At 40.1% G+C, this 13,516-nt stretch overlaps 1 protein-coding gene across 2 annotated transcripts in view; it reads left to right on the forward strand.

The window, feature by feature from the left end:
- LOC139671057 (uncharacterized) overlaps positions 1-13,516 on the forward strand; it is a 285,587-nt gene that overhangs the window by 113,642 nt on the left and 158,429 nt on the right. The gene's annotated exons all lie outside the window — the stretch shown is intronic.

A 13,516-nucleotide genomic window follows, 5' to 3' on the forward strand; every position in this document is an offset into this window, starting at 1 on the left:
TTCTGGGTGCTGCTGATAGACTAATTGCTTTCTAAAGCTAAACAGCCTGGAGCTGGAGAAAAGGGAGATTTCTTCTCTGGACCTGGGAAATCAGGTAGTGGAAACAGAGAGAAAATCACTTTTCCCATTCTCCTTTACTCCTTAGAGGACTAGGGGATCACTGCCTTCTGAGGAAGGGACAGATGCAGGCGTTGCATAGGACTGAGGTTTAGAGCAGCTATTGCATTTCTCTTGGTTCACCTTCCTTTGTCTGACAGTCCCAAGAATTCCCAAAGTCAACTGAAACCAGAAGATTTCAGAGTCCTACTTCTGAACCAAGTCATGGCTGAGTCACATCCTGCCTTACCTGACATTGCACAAATGATCCAGAGCAAACGGCGTGATGTGACTCCTCTGTGGTAATTCAAATAAGAAGGATGGTTGCTGGCATGTATTTCTCAACATGAGGTGCATCAAAATAACTCTTTTTTTCCCAGAACTGGCAGCAAAGGCCATAGCAGAACAAAGGAGGCACAGGCATTAATCTGGGATAATGATGGACAAGAGATGGCAGGAAGATCTGAGAACATTTGAGTCTTCTAATATGTGACAATTTTTACTGGAAAGCCAGGAGCACAGGTTTGACTAGTTCCCAAATGAGTCAATTTTTGGCTAGGATTTAAGAAACAACTTAGAGCATTAATGGCAGCAATACAAAGGAAAGAGAAGATCTTTATCATTCATTTTTACTTTGGCTTTAGTTAACTTTTATATTTAAAAATGTTTAAATATAACTGTGTAAACACACATCACGCTGTGTTGTTCGTCTCAGAGTTGAAATACTGTTATGAGGGAACATGAACAAGTAGGAGCAAAGTATTTAATTCCCCAGCATCTGCAAGTGACATTCCTCAGGGGTCGGTGTTGGGACCAGCATTGCTAAACATTCTTGTTGACAACATGGACAGAGGGATTGAGGGCACCCTCAGCAAGTTTGCCCATGGCACTACATGGTGTGATGTGGGCGACACGCTGGAGGCAAGGGCTGCCATCTAGAGGGACCTTGACTTGAGAAGCTTGAGATGTGGCCCTGTGCAAACCTCATGAAGTTCAACAAGGCTGAGTACAAGGTCCTCCACCTGCATCAGGACAATCCCAAGCACAGATACAGGCTAGGTAGAGAATGGATTGAGAGCAGCCCTGAGGAACAGGATTTAAAATGTTATTGGCAAGAAGCTCAAACATGACCCAACAATGTGTTTTTACAGTCTAGAAGACCAATGGTGTCCTGGGCTGAATCAAAAGAAGTGTGACCAGCAGGTCAAGGGAGGTGATTCTGCCTCTCTACTCTGCTCTCATGACATCCAGTCCAGTTCTGGGCCCCTCAGTATAAGAAGGGACTTCTTGAAGTGAGTCCAGATGAGCACCATGAAGATGATTAGGGGGCTGGAGCACCTCTCCTATGAAGACAGACTAAGAGCATTGGAGTTGTTCAGCTTAGAGAAGGCACCAGGGAGACCTTGGCACAGCCTTGCAGTTCTTGAGGAGGCCCACAAGAGAGTTGGAAGGGACTTTTTATAAAAGTTTGTGGTGATAGGACAATAGGTAATAGCTGTAAACTGAAAGAAGGTGGATTTAAATTAGATATTGGAAGGCAATTCTTTACTGAGATTGAGGTGAGGTGCTGGAATGGGTTGTCCAGAGCAACTGTGGATGCCCCAGCAACCTGATCTAGTGGAAGGTGTCCCTGCCCATTACAGGTGATTTGGAACTTTAAGGTCCCTTCAAACCCAAATCATTCTATAAGTTTTAGAAGTGTGAACAGATGTTTAACTCAACACAGTGTTGTGGTTTTGAACAGGGGCCTATCACTACCAGCACCCTGTGATGTTTGGGGTTTGAAGTACAACCTCTTATTGAATGTAACAATTGGTGGGAGAAACTGCATTAAAAAAAAACAAACCAAAAACAAAAAACCCCAAACAAACAACCAAAAAAACAACCCAAAAAAAGAGGTCAAGAAGTCTTCCCCACAAATCAGAGACTTATCCTGTATGCCTATGGGATGCTGTAGCTCCACTGAAAAGTGTGAGTAACAGCCTATGGAGACTGAGGCCCTGGCACAAAATCCCTTTTAACATCCACTGTTATTCCTCCTGTAGCCTACAACTGCTTCATGTAAGAGCAGGTAGATTTATAGGTGATACAAAGCCCTGTCTGACTGGGTTTCATATGACTTCCTTCTTTATATCCATGATCGTGCAACATGTTTCACACCCACACATGGTTTCTCAATTTCCTTCACTGCCCCTTTCAAGTATCCTTATGTTATATAAATCAGCAGCTTGTGTTTAGTAACTTTCTATACCTGTAGTGCTGTTGGTCTAGGGTAATGTAGTAGATTTTCCTCACTTGGGCTTGTTGAGATGCAAACTATGCCCCTGGGCTCCGTGATGGGAAGTATTCAGTAGCACGATTTGCAAATGGTGTGAAGGAAGCTGCTCTCGAGGCATCTTGTCACTATAGAGGCTGAACATTCATGGTCCAAACTTGAAGCAAATTCGTTGACACCCTGATATGAAACCAGCTTGTCCCTGTTGCCTGTGTGCCACAGGAAACTGTTTCTTAGTTGATGAATGGGATATGAAGTGTAAACTTCACATCAAGACTCATGTAATTACCTTGCATGTTTCACGAGAAGGGGGATTATGTATTCCTGGTCAGCTTTCACTCAGATGACATCTTAGAGGTTGAGATTTTTTTTTTTGAAAGATGCAAAACAGGCTCTCTCTTCATTGTAACTGAAGCAAAGCTGTTATCTTGCTGATACTCTTGAAGTTACTTCCCTTCTCACAACAAATTTAATTTTTAAAAATGCCTTTCCCCCAGCATAGGAAACCAATGCCTCCAGCTGCTGTGTTAAGTTGCAATGATGGCAGCATGAGTGACAACTCAGGTCCTGTGCAGGGTGATTGTGCTGGAGCAGATATTTTCTTTCCTTTCCTGTGTGTTTTCCTGCACTGTCAAAGCAGGTTCCCCTCCAGGGAACAATTTTGGTGCAAGGTTGCATTCCCAGTGGCTATTCCAAAATATAGTCTGTGACTCAGACATGACAGACTCTAAGGGTTTGAAACAAGTCCCCCATTCTCGATAGCTTGACCCAGACTTTCCCAACTTGGATGTCCATGTTGTCCACCAGTCTTAGCAGTTAAGCTTGGAATGTGTCCAAGATTACGTAGTGAACCTGAATCAAAGCCAAGAAGTAAATTTGGTCCAAGTGGAATATTGCGGTTCCTGAAATGTACCTCCTGCCTGTGATTATTCTCCCTGTGGGAGGAAGGGGAAGAAGAACAAAACATTAGTGCTTTTAACACACTGAATGTCTGCATATGCTTTGTTGTGGGATACATGAGGCAGTGAATCCGGATCCATATTTTTGTTAAGGTGAGTCCACCTTTGAACTCATTATTAGAGACTACAAAGTGGTTATAACTCTCGTAAGAGGACAAACCAACTCTTTTGAAAAGTATTATACATATTGTTTTTGCTGATGGGATGACCAAGAAGACTCTTGGTTCTGATCTCTCCTGTTGTTTTTCTGGATCGTTGTTGTTGTGAATGTCTGATGGAAAAAAGGAGTCAATACAGTGAAGCATCATTGTAAGCTTCATAAAATCACCACCTTAAAGGCCTGACACACTTTCCTTCCATGCAAAAATATGAACTTCAGAATCTCTTGCCAAACAACATAGATAGGTCTGGTTTATTGCTATTAAACATTGTATTTAGGGCAAGATAAAGTGCTAGGAAGTTTATGGTATGCTACTGAGGGCCAGTACTAGTGTGATATTTATTGCTGTCTCAGATAAGTAGTCATGGTTTAGTATAAGCGAAATAAACAAGTCCTCAAAGTTCCAGCCAAGCTTTAATGCCTGATTTTCCTTATGTGCTGGTTTTGGCTGGGGTAGAGTTAATTTTCTTCAGTGGATATTATAGGGCTACGTTTTGGGTTTGTGCTGAACACAGTGATGATAATATAGAGATGATTTGGATATTGCTGAGATGTGTTTGCACAAAGCTGGGGCCTTTTCTGCTTTTTGCATTGCCATGGTGTCAGGGAGACGTGGGATTCATGGGAAGTTGGGAGGAGACACAGCAGGGACAGTTGATCCCAAATGACCAAAGAGATATTCCATACCCTATGACATCACACTCAGTATGTAAAGTTGGGGTGAAGAAGAAGGAAGAGGGGAAGTTTAGAGTGATAGCATCTGTATTCCCAAGTAGCCATTATATGTGATGTGGCCCTGCTCTCCAGGAGATGGCTGAACACTGGCCTGCCCATGGGAAGCAGTGAATTCCTAGTTTTGCAGCTTTTTCTTTCCTCATGAAACTGTCTTTATCTCAACCTATGAATGTTTACCCTTCAGATTCTCTCCCTGATCATGTTGGTGGGGGAGTGAGTGAGCAGCTGTGTGGGACTTGGTTGATGACTGGGGTAAAAACCATAATCACATAAGCTGGCATTTATAACCAGTTCATCTGATGCAATTAAGTGGCTGAAGGAATTGTGTATGGCCAGACAGAGGATGGCTCCACATTAAGTTCAACCCATAGTCCTGCAGTCATGCTGTTGCAGAAGACCTCTGGGACCTCACAGAGTCCTGTTGGATTTTGCTTGAGGACTGGCTTGCCCACACACAGATCACTGCAGCAGAAACTCCTGTGATCATCTTTTGTTTTGTGTGGTCTTGATTAACTGAAACACCCAATAACCAGTTGCAAGAATGCATGTGAAAGATCCATCAACCTCGCTCATTCAACAGATGTTTCCTAATCCAGCATCTCCAAAACCTCTTGAAAGACACGAGTTTACATTATTAACTCAGATATTAAAAATGGGAGGAAAGGAGGGAAGGGGGAAAAAATGGAAATAAAAGAAAAAAAGGGATTTTTTAAGGCATCTTTTATGTCACTTAAGAAAGAACAATGCAGACCCCTTGTTTTTTTACCTTAAAGATTGCCTTCACCAAAGTGTAAAGTGTTAAAAGTAACTATTCCAAAGGCTTAAATTTAACCTATGGGTATACCCATAACTTCAAACTGAAATGTCATTATTTTTTGATTCACGAGTCAAAAATGGAGAAGAATTAATCCACACATTCTGAGACAAAGACCTTCTTGCTATAGAGTTTTCCACTTGCAATGTGCTAAGTCTTCACTAGGAAAACCACATCAGTGAGCCAGGGTCTGAAAGGGTCATTTTAAGCACTGTATTTTGCATTTTACTACTATCCCCTTTCTGTGAGGTCTCAAGTACAGAGGAAATAGATGAGTTTGGGTAGGATGGAATGAAATGGAAGATCTGCTGAAGGATTATTCCAAGTTCTGATGTGACATGGCATGGTGGCACTGAGCAGCATCACCCACTCACTTGCATGGATCAGGGCTGTGTTAACTCTTTCAACAACCTTCTGAAGTCTGAGGGAGAGATTAAATCTACAAGAGTTTAACATGATCTTATGCAAATTCTCATTTAGTTTTGGTGTTAAAAGTTTAGGAAATGAATTGACTTTAAAGGGAAGGAAGCAAACTAGTTATGTTTATTTTAATATTTTCAGCTATCATGAGAAAAACCCACAAGAAAATGTCACCTAAAATAAACATGCTATGTAAGTGATGCTTGTTAGAATGAGCTCCCTAAGACCTTAATTTGGTATTTGAGAAAAGGAGGGAAGAAGGAAGGATGAAAGAACAGAAAAAATGAAGTGAAGTCATGTCTTTTAGTTTGGTAGAAATTTTCACACATTCTCTTACTACAAATGTTCTCAGTTGGAAGTGAATTTATACATTAGTTTGCTGCATTCAATAAAGTAATTCATGTGTACATAAAGTGTCTGCATAAATGTTTTTCAGGATTGAGACATATATATTACAGACCTCCTTATCATTTAATGTCTTTCATTTAATATGTAATATATTTTTAACTTATAATTGTCCAAACCAAATCTTACCTAGGCATTTAGTGACTCTATAGACTGTAGTGTCTTAAATGAGTAAATGACAAGCTTTGAACTCTTTTCTGAAGCAGTGAAAAATACAGTATTAAATGCTATTTTTAGATTGGGCATGACCCAAGCTGGCAAAAGCTAAGAAATCCAAATGTCACTTATTCTCCTAACAAAGGAAGTGATGCTCAGAAAACACCTTTCCTGACTCAGTGTACCTGCATCTCAAGTGAAAGTGGCTCTTCCAAGATGGGCTATCAAAATATTAGTATGCACTAGAACCTCAATAAACTTCTCTGATCTGTAAGCCTCTTGATTACCATATGTGGAAAGGCAAATTCATTGCTTTTTAACTTCCAGATGCCCTAAGCCCAAACTGAACAACTGGCTGTGGGGAAGCAAGTTATACCCGAGCAGGGCTGCCCTGCTCTTCTCCAAAACAGTGGACGGGTGAGAAGACACACTGGATGTGAGCATCCTCTCTGGAGACAGGCTGGACTGCTGTACATGATAATATATCTCCTTCCTGGTTCTAAATCCTCAAGTCTTTGCTGCATGCTACCTCAGTGAAGTTTTGTTCATTTGTTTTTATTTTTCTTTTGTTTGTAATTAGCTATATGTATTGCAACAGGGAATTGGTTGTATATTCTGTTTTAGGTCTCATGATACCAATCAGTTTTTGGCTTTGTTCTGCTGGTAGAGGATCATAAATATTCTCAGATTCGTGGTTTATGGGGTTGACAGTAAACTTTAATGTCATCATGGGGGTCTAGTTTCAGCATATATTTTCTCTGATGGGAAAGCTCATTTAAGGATAATCTTTTTTCTTGGTGCAGTTTGTTGTGCTCTCGTAGTGGTGGCACAGCAAGGTGCAGAACCAATGAAATGGTTCAAGGTGTAAATAATAAAAAAGGAAAGTATTTTGAAGACAAGTGATTTTAAGCTGGCTTAGATCTACAGTCATATCAGCCCAATGAGCCTGTAGTGAGCTGCAGTCCAGGGACAGGAACGAATGGTTGGAGAGAAGAAGGGTACAGAGAGCAGAAACTTATTAAGCTGCTGTGTCACCAAGGAGAACCTGTCAGGGGATTGCTGCTGACTCTCTTATTCTATCAGAGGAAGTCATGCAGAAGGTGTCTCAGTTTTATAGCTACTACATTGGTTAGAAACCAGTGTTGGGCCTACTGTTTCTCCCAAAATGCAGGAATTTGGAAGAAGTAATACTTGCTATTCTTTGCTTGCTCAAGGGCCTGAAGGAGCCGTTTTTTACATGTAATAAGTGAAACATTGCTATTATTTATTTCAAAGAGAGATTTGATCCAAGAATTCAAATCTTGGAGTCAGAATTCCAATAGGTAATTTTCTGTCTGGAACAAAGAATCTTCACACCTAGCTGTGCTGGCTGAAGATACTGATTTAAAACATGCCAGGCACGATTTCCCTACTATTATTTATTGAAAACTAATGGAAACCACTACAGACTTCACACTGTGTGTATCTGGGTCTTATCAGCTAACTAGATCTTAAAACCAAGTTACAACTTATTTTTAGTTATTAGTCAAAAAATGTCTTTATAGAACTGCCATTTCTAATTAATAGCATGTAAACACTACTGTTAAGTCCATGTCTATTGTGTGTCACTTTCTCAGTTATAAATGTCGTTGCCTCAGTTTCCATTCATAAGATGATTATGTCTCATTATCAAGTACCTGACAGAGGAATGCACTTACTGGGTTGAATATATTTATATGTGTAGTCAATGTCAGCTGGCATCCAGAGTGATATAAGGAGGAGTAATGTGAATGTATGAACAAGTAGCTCGTGTTGTTTTGTGCTGACACATATATGACATTAATCCAAAAACTCATGTCAGAGGCAAGTGAAATGTGTTTTGAACCACTAGAGATATTCCTTCTGGGACTGCTCATACAGTATTATTTCTGTCTCTTTGACTGAAAGAAAACTCCACTGATCTATTAGCAACAGTATTGATATCTGATATGTAGCAAGTAAATCTTTTACAAGATGCATTTGCTTGTAATTTCCAGTGTATTCTTGCTTATATTCTTGCTTAATTCAGATAGAAGACCCTTTAAAATTACACTTTAAAACATATATTTGAACTTTTGATCTGTGACTAACAAACGGCAAAACAGAATTTTTCCTCATGCAGATCACATGTGCTATTTGCAGAAAGACTTTCTTGGAAAGCAATGCTCCCGTAGTCGTAGACTGATTCCCTAAAATGATTCCCTCATTCCTGATTGTTTTGCTTTACTTTGTAGTAGTAATGGAAACCAGAAAATGAATGGTAGAAGTTCATGAGAAAGTGCTAAAATCTATGTCTAATACAAAATGAAGTCACAAAATGAACTAATTGTTCCCTGAAAATAAATTAGGGAGGAAACTCTGGTAGACTTTTAAAAAATAATTGAGCTGTTGTCACAAATGTTTACTTATGGCAAGTAGTTTCTACTTAGTTTTTTTTTATTTACCTTTGTATTTGATGTCTCCTTAGGTGTATTACACTTTTGTATTACAGTGTTATTGCACAAACAAATTCTTTCACTGTTTTTTTCTCTAAAACATAAATATATATATTTTAGGATTTAATGTAGAGTTCAGCTCTTCTAAACATTCTGCTTTAATGTGAAGGCCATGTTAATTGAGAATTAGAAGTCATAAGATTTTCTGTAATGAAAAGAACCTTTGTTATTTTGTTGGTTAAAAACTGGGATGTTTGTGGGAAGGGAGAAGTAAGGACAGTGGCAGTGCTGAGGTTCTTGGTACCACGATGTTGCAATTTTCTGTAGAAATTCACCATGGCTGGTAAAGTCATGGAGGTACAAAGGAACATTATTGTGCCTGTTTTGCAAGTGGAAAACTAGAGGAAAAAGATATTTAGGCTTGACAACGACTATGAGGAGCATGATTTTCTTACTGCCCACTACCATCTGGATCTGAGCTATTTCCAAGCCTTGCTGTGCAAACAACCCAACCCAACCCCAAACAAAAATGAACAAACAAAAAACCCCCAAACAACAAAAAACCCTAACACCTAGCAAGAAGAATGGGAGCTTGTCCTCTCATAGGGAAAGCCCTTTGTCCATGTTGGGGCTGGTTTCACTCCTGCCTCAGGTGTCAGGTGATGATCACTAAAAATTTCAGCACTCTCAAACATGAGCCCTGGGATTTCATCAGGAGATGATCATCCATAAGCCACACTCTGAAGCAGCGTGGTGAGTGTCTGCATGTCTTGCTTCCCATTTGGTGGGAAATGGGAATACTGGAATAGTGGCATGGAAACTAAAATTTGGTATTTGCAACTTCCACAGGAACTGCCAGCATGATATAGTGTACTGGTTTTAGCTGAGATTAAATTTTGTCACAGTAGTTTATATGGGGCTATGTTTTGGGTTTGTGATAGGAGTGTTGATAACACAGGGATGTTTTATCTGTTACTGAGCGGTGCATACACAGTGTCAAGTGATTCTGCCCCTTTGTTCTGCACCCGTGACACTCCACCTTGAGTTCTGCATCCAGCTCTGGAGCCTTGAGCACAGGAAGGACATTGACCTGTTGGAGCAAGTCCAGAGGAGGCCCATCAAGATAATTAGAGGGATGGAGCATCTCTCCTGTGAGGAAAGATTAAGAAAATTGGGATTGTTCAACCTGGAAGAAAGAAGGCTTTGGGATGTTACAATTGCAACCTTCTAGTACCTGAATGGAGCCTATAAGAGAGATGGAGTTAGACTATTTACAAAGGCATGTAGAGACAGGACAAGGGGGAAGGGCTTCAAATGGAAAGAGAGTAGGTTCAGATTAGATATTAGGAAGAAATTCTTTACTATAAGGGTGGTGAGAAAATGCAACAGGTTGCTCAGAGGTGTGGATGCCCCATCCCTGATGTGTTCAAGGCCAAGTTGGATGGGGCTTTGAGCAACCTGCTTTAGGGGATTGAAATTAGAGAACCTTTAAGAATCCTTCCAACTCAAACCATTCTGTGATTCTAAACTGTATCAGAGTTTTTGCACTTTTACCCTTCTGATTCTCTCCCCTATTCCACTGGAGGGAAGGGTGAGTGAGCAGCTCAGTGATGCTTAGCTGCCTACTGAGGTTTATCAATAGAAAAATCGTGCATAAATTTTTTAAGGCACACAGAAAAAGGCTAGGAACATCACAACCTATCAAATGAAGTAATTAAATGTGAGCTTAATTTTGTGTGTTAATGGTCATTATAAAGACATATTTGTAGTAAGCTCCTTACTCTTTAGAGTGGGGGGAAAAAAAGAGAGAAAGTATAGAATGGATCTGAGATTACTTTGAAGGACCTGCTCCCAAAATTGATGCTGAAAGAAGGATAAGCACAGTGCTTGTGGCTTCAAAGGTCAGTCCTGCTGAATCTAAGTGACTGATGGATTCTCTGCACTGGAGGTGCAATTTTCCCCTGAAGAAATACTTCTTAAAGACCAGTGCTGGCTACCTGGTATTTATGACAGAGTGCAAAGGGAATTACAAGTAGGTTGTTAGGGTTATCATTTACTCAGTGGTTTCTGCCAATATTGCAGCACAGAGATCCCACAGCACTGCTTCTTAGCATGTGATAAATTGTGTACCAGGTGAAGGTGAGAAAGGAGTGAGGGCAGCCACCACGATGACAGACTGTTGCTTTGCTACTCCTGCTGTGAATCTGGTATTTCTCCACCAGCAATCACCAACACCTCAGCTGTGCCTGGCATTGCTTTCCTTGGCCAGTGATAGTGTGCCTGTGCATTTGGGGATACTTGGGGAGATGCTGAGTACATGGTTACAAACAGGACAGTTTTTTCCCTTTCCATACCAGCATGGTGAAAACAGTACATTTTATGGCTACATTTGCATGACCCTTATTGTATACTGGCTCTTCATGCAGTCCCAGTAATTTCTAGTAGATGATAGAGCATAAAATATCAGCTGCTTTGAGAAAGATGTACTTGAGCATGCTCCAGTGTGAAGGTTTCTTGTTTTGATCTCTCCTAGACATGGGATTGGTGATGGGAGCCTGTTAAGAAAGTTGTGGTGCTAAAAGAGTTATTTTTGTGCATCTATCCAATTTCTCCATTTATGCATTAAAAAACAGATTACTTTCACTACAGAAAGTTATTAATATGTCTTGTGTACTTAGTTTTTCCTCTTGTAGGGGAGAAAAAGCATAATTGGGTGAAAAAATGGAAAAAAAAGGTGAAAGTATCCAGTTTAGGAACTTCTAAGTAGTTGTTTTGCTTTGCTGTTTTACTACAAATGTACTTAAAAAGACTTGAAGTCCACCCCTAAATCACATAAAACTCATTAATTGAGTATAAAATAAAGTATCTGGTGGGATCGCAAATATCTTTTATGTTGTGTTTTGATTAGTGGAAAAATCATGTACTCTGTTTTTGCTGTACTCTTTCAGGACTGCAAGCTAGTTTAATGCTAATGATTCAGCTGTTATCCAACTAAAGAAAATAGGCTGGTGAGGTTAAGTAAGGCCACAGTCAACATCAGTTAATGCGGTGTTGAATATATTGCCTGTTTGGTTATATAAAGAAAAAGAGGAAAAGTAAAGTCTAGCACCTTCATTAAAAAAAACAACAACGAAACAAAAAACCCACAAAACTAAAACCAAACCAATCAAACAAAAAACCAAAACAAAACAGTGTTCCCCATCCAAACAAGCAAAAATTTCCCAGAAAACTCAAATAATAGGATGTTCCTGAACTCTAAGAAAATCACTGTTTAGGCACTAATGTTATTAGTGTCTTCTCTGAACTCATTGTTTATCTATCTTGATGATCTCAGAGGTCTTTTCTAACCTAATTGGTTCTGTGATTTTGTGATCTTTGTCTTTGCTATCCTTATTTGGTCAGTCACATACCTTAAGATGAAACATCAAGTCTTTTTATGAATGTTTGGATTCCTGAGACTGTTGTGTCTTTATTGCTGCATCTTTGGCTCCTCTCCAATGAGCAGATACTGACCATGGATGAAAAAGTTGAATTTACAGCTTATGTCTTGATGAGTTCTCTTCTGCTGACAGCTTCTTGTGATTGTACTTTGAAAAGGAAAGGAGCTGCCCCTTCAGGCTTTTATTGCCTCAGATTCATATAGGTTGTTCTTTTTGCCTGCTCCTTTTTGAGTCATAACAAGGAATATGCCATGCCAGTGGGCTTGAAACTAGTTACCTATTGCATTCAGTGAATGTACAGTTGCAGCAGCTGGGAAAGTAATGCAGATATTACCTTGTCTTGGAAACTCATCCCAGATTTTGAAGTTGGGACTCTTAGGTTATTTTATCAGACATGCAATGACTAGATACACGACCTGAGCCTACCTGTATGGTCTTGCTGGGGCTTTATTTTCATTATTATGTAGTGTCATGGAGCAGAGAGCATTTTTGATGGCAGCTGTGGACTGTGATGCAGGGGCTGTTTGGGCAGGGCTGGCTTTAGGAGGAGTGGGAGCTACTGGAATCGCAGCCCCCAGCATTGCATCAATGGCCTTGGCACCCCAAGAAGGGCACTGAAATCGAGGAGTGATGGCAAAGGTCAGTAGGCTCTCAGCGTCAGCAAAGCCTGGGCAAAAGCTCAGCCCTTCATTCATTACTGAGCTACTAGAGTGACAATGCAGCCTTTTTCCATGGAGTATTTGTGCCCCTGTCCACTGTCCATTGTATTGATTTCAATGAAATTTAAGTGCATACTGAGAATTAGGCACTTCTTTGCTTGGCGCCCTCAGGAGAGAGGGTTTCCTCAACTGGGGCCAAACATGTATTTTGTATGGGGTATCTTTTGACCCAGAAGGTCAGCTAGAACTTCTTAGGGACTCTGAAGGGATATTTTTAATAGTTCAAAGTCTTGTTTTGTTTTCAGGCTCTGCAAAATAATCTCAATGTGTGTTCGTGTAAATGCAATAGGGAAAAGCTGGCAAAGGAAGAAACTTGCTATTCATTGTGATTCAGGTCCTGTGACTGCAGAGTCAGACTGAGTTTTGCCATTGATTTCAATAAAAGCAGGGGCAACCTGTCTAGCCATTTTGAATGAATAAATTTTATTCCCACATAGAGACAAAAGTAACTGGTATAAAATGGGGATATTTTTGCTTTGATATGTAACTTGTAAAGTAATTGTGTGTTTGGTTGCTTATAAGTAGAGGACAATTTTCATCCTTTTAATGGAAATCCCAGCACAGGGAATGAGGCACAAATGGGAAATGCCAGATCACAGAAGCCTTCCTGAGTCTGACAGCTTTGGTACTGTAGTCTTCAGGTAAGGTGTATTGCCCAGCACTTTAGTAGTTACTGTCTAGGGGTAGAATTATCTATTTCTGGGCTGCTTCTCTTCAAAACCTTGGGTTTGTTGGCATTTCTTCATATGAGCTTATATTATGCTTTTCTGGTTTATATTTGTTAGATTTTTGTTTTTTAGTGATCTGATGCAAATTTGTTTTCAAAAAGATAAAGTGAAGGAACAGCTCTTTGACAAGGTTAGAGCAGGGATGGCATCAGGAAA

This window comes from Pithys albifrons, chromosome 4, assembly GCF_047495875.1.
Source record: "Pithys albifrons albifrons isolate INPA30051 chromosome 4, PitAlb_v1, whole genome shotgun sequence".
In the NCBI taxonomy this organism is placed as follows: Eukaryota; Metazoa; Chordata; class Aves; order Passeriformes; family Thamnophilidae; genus Pithys; species Pithys albifrons.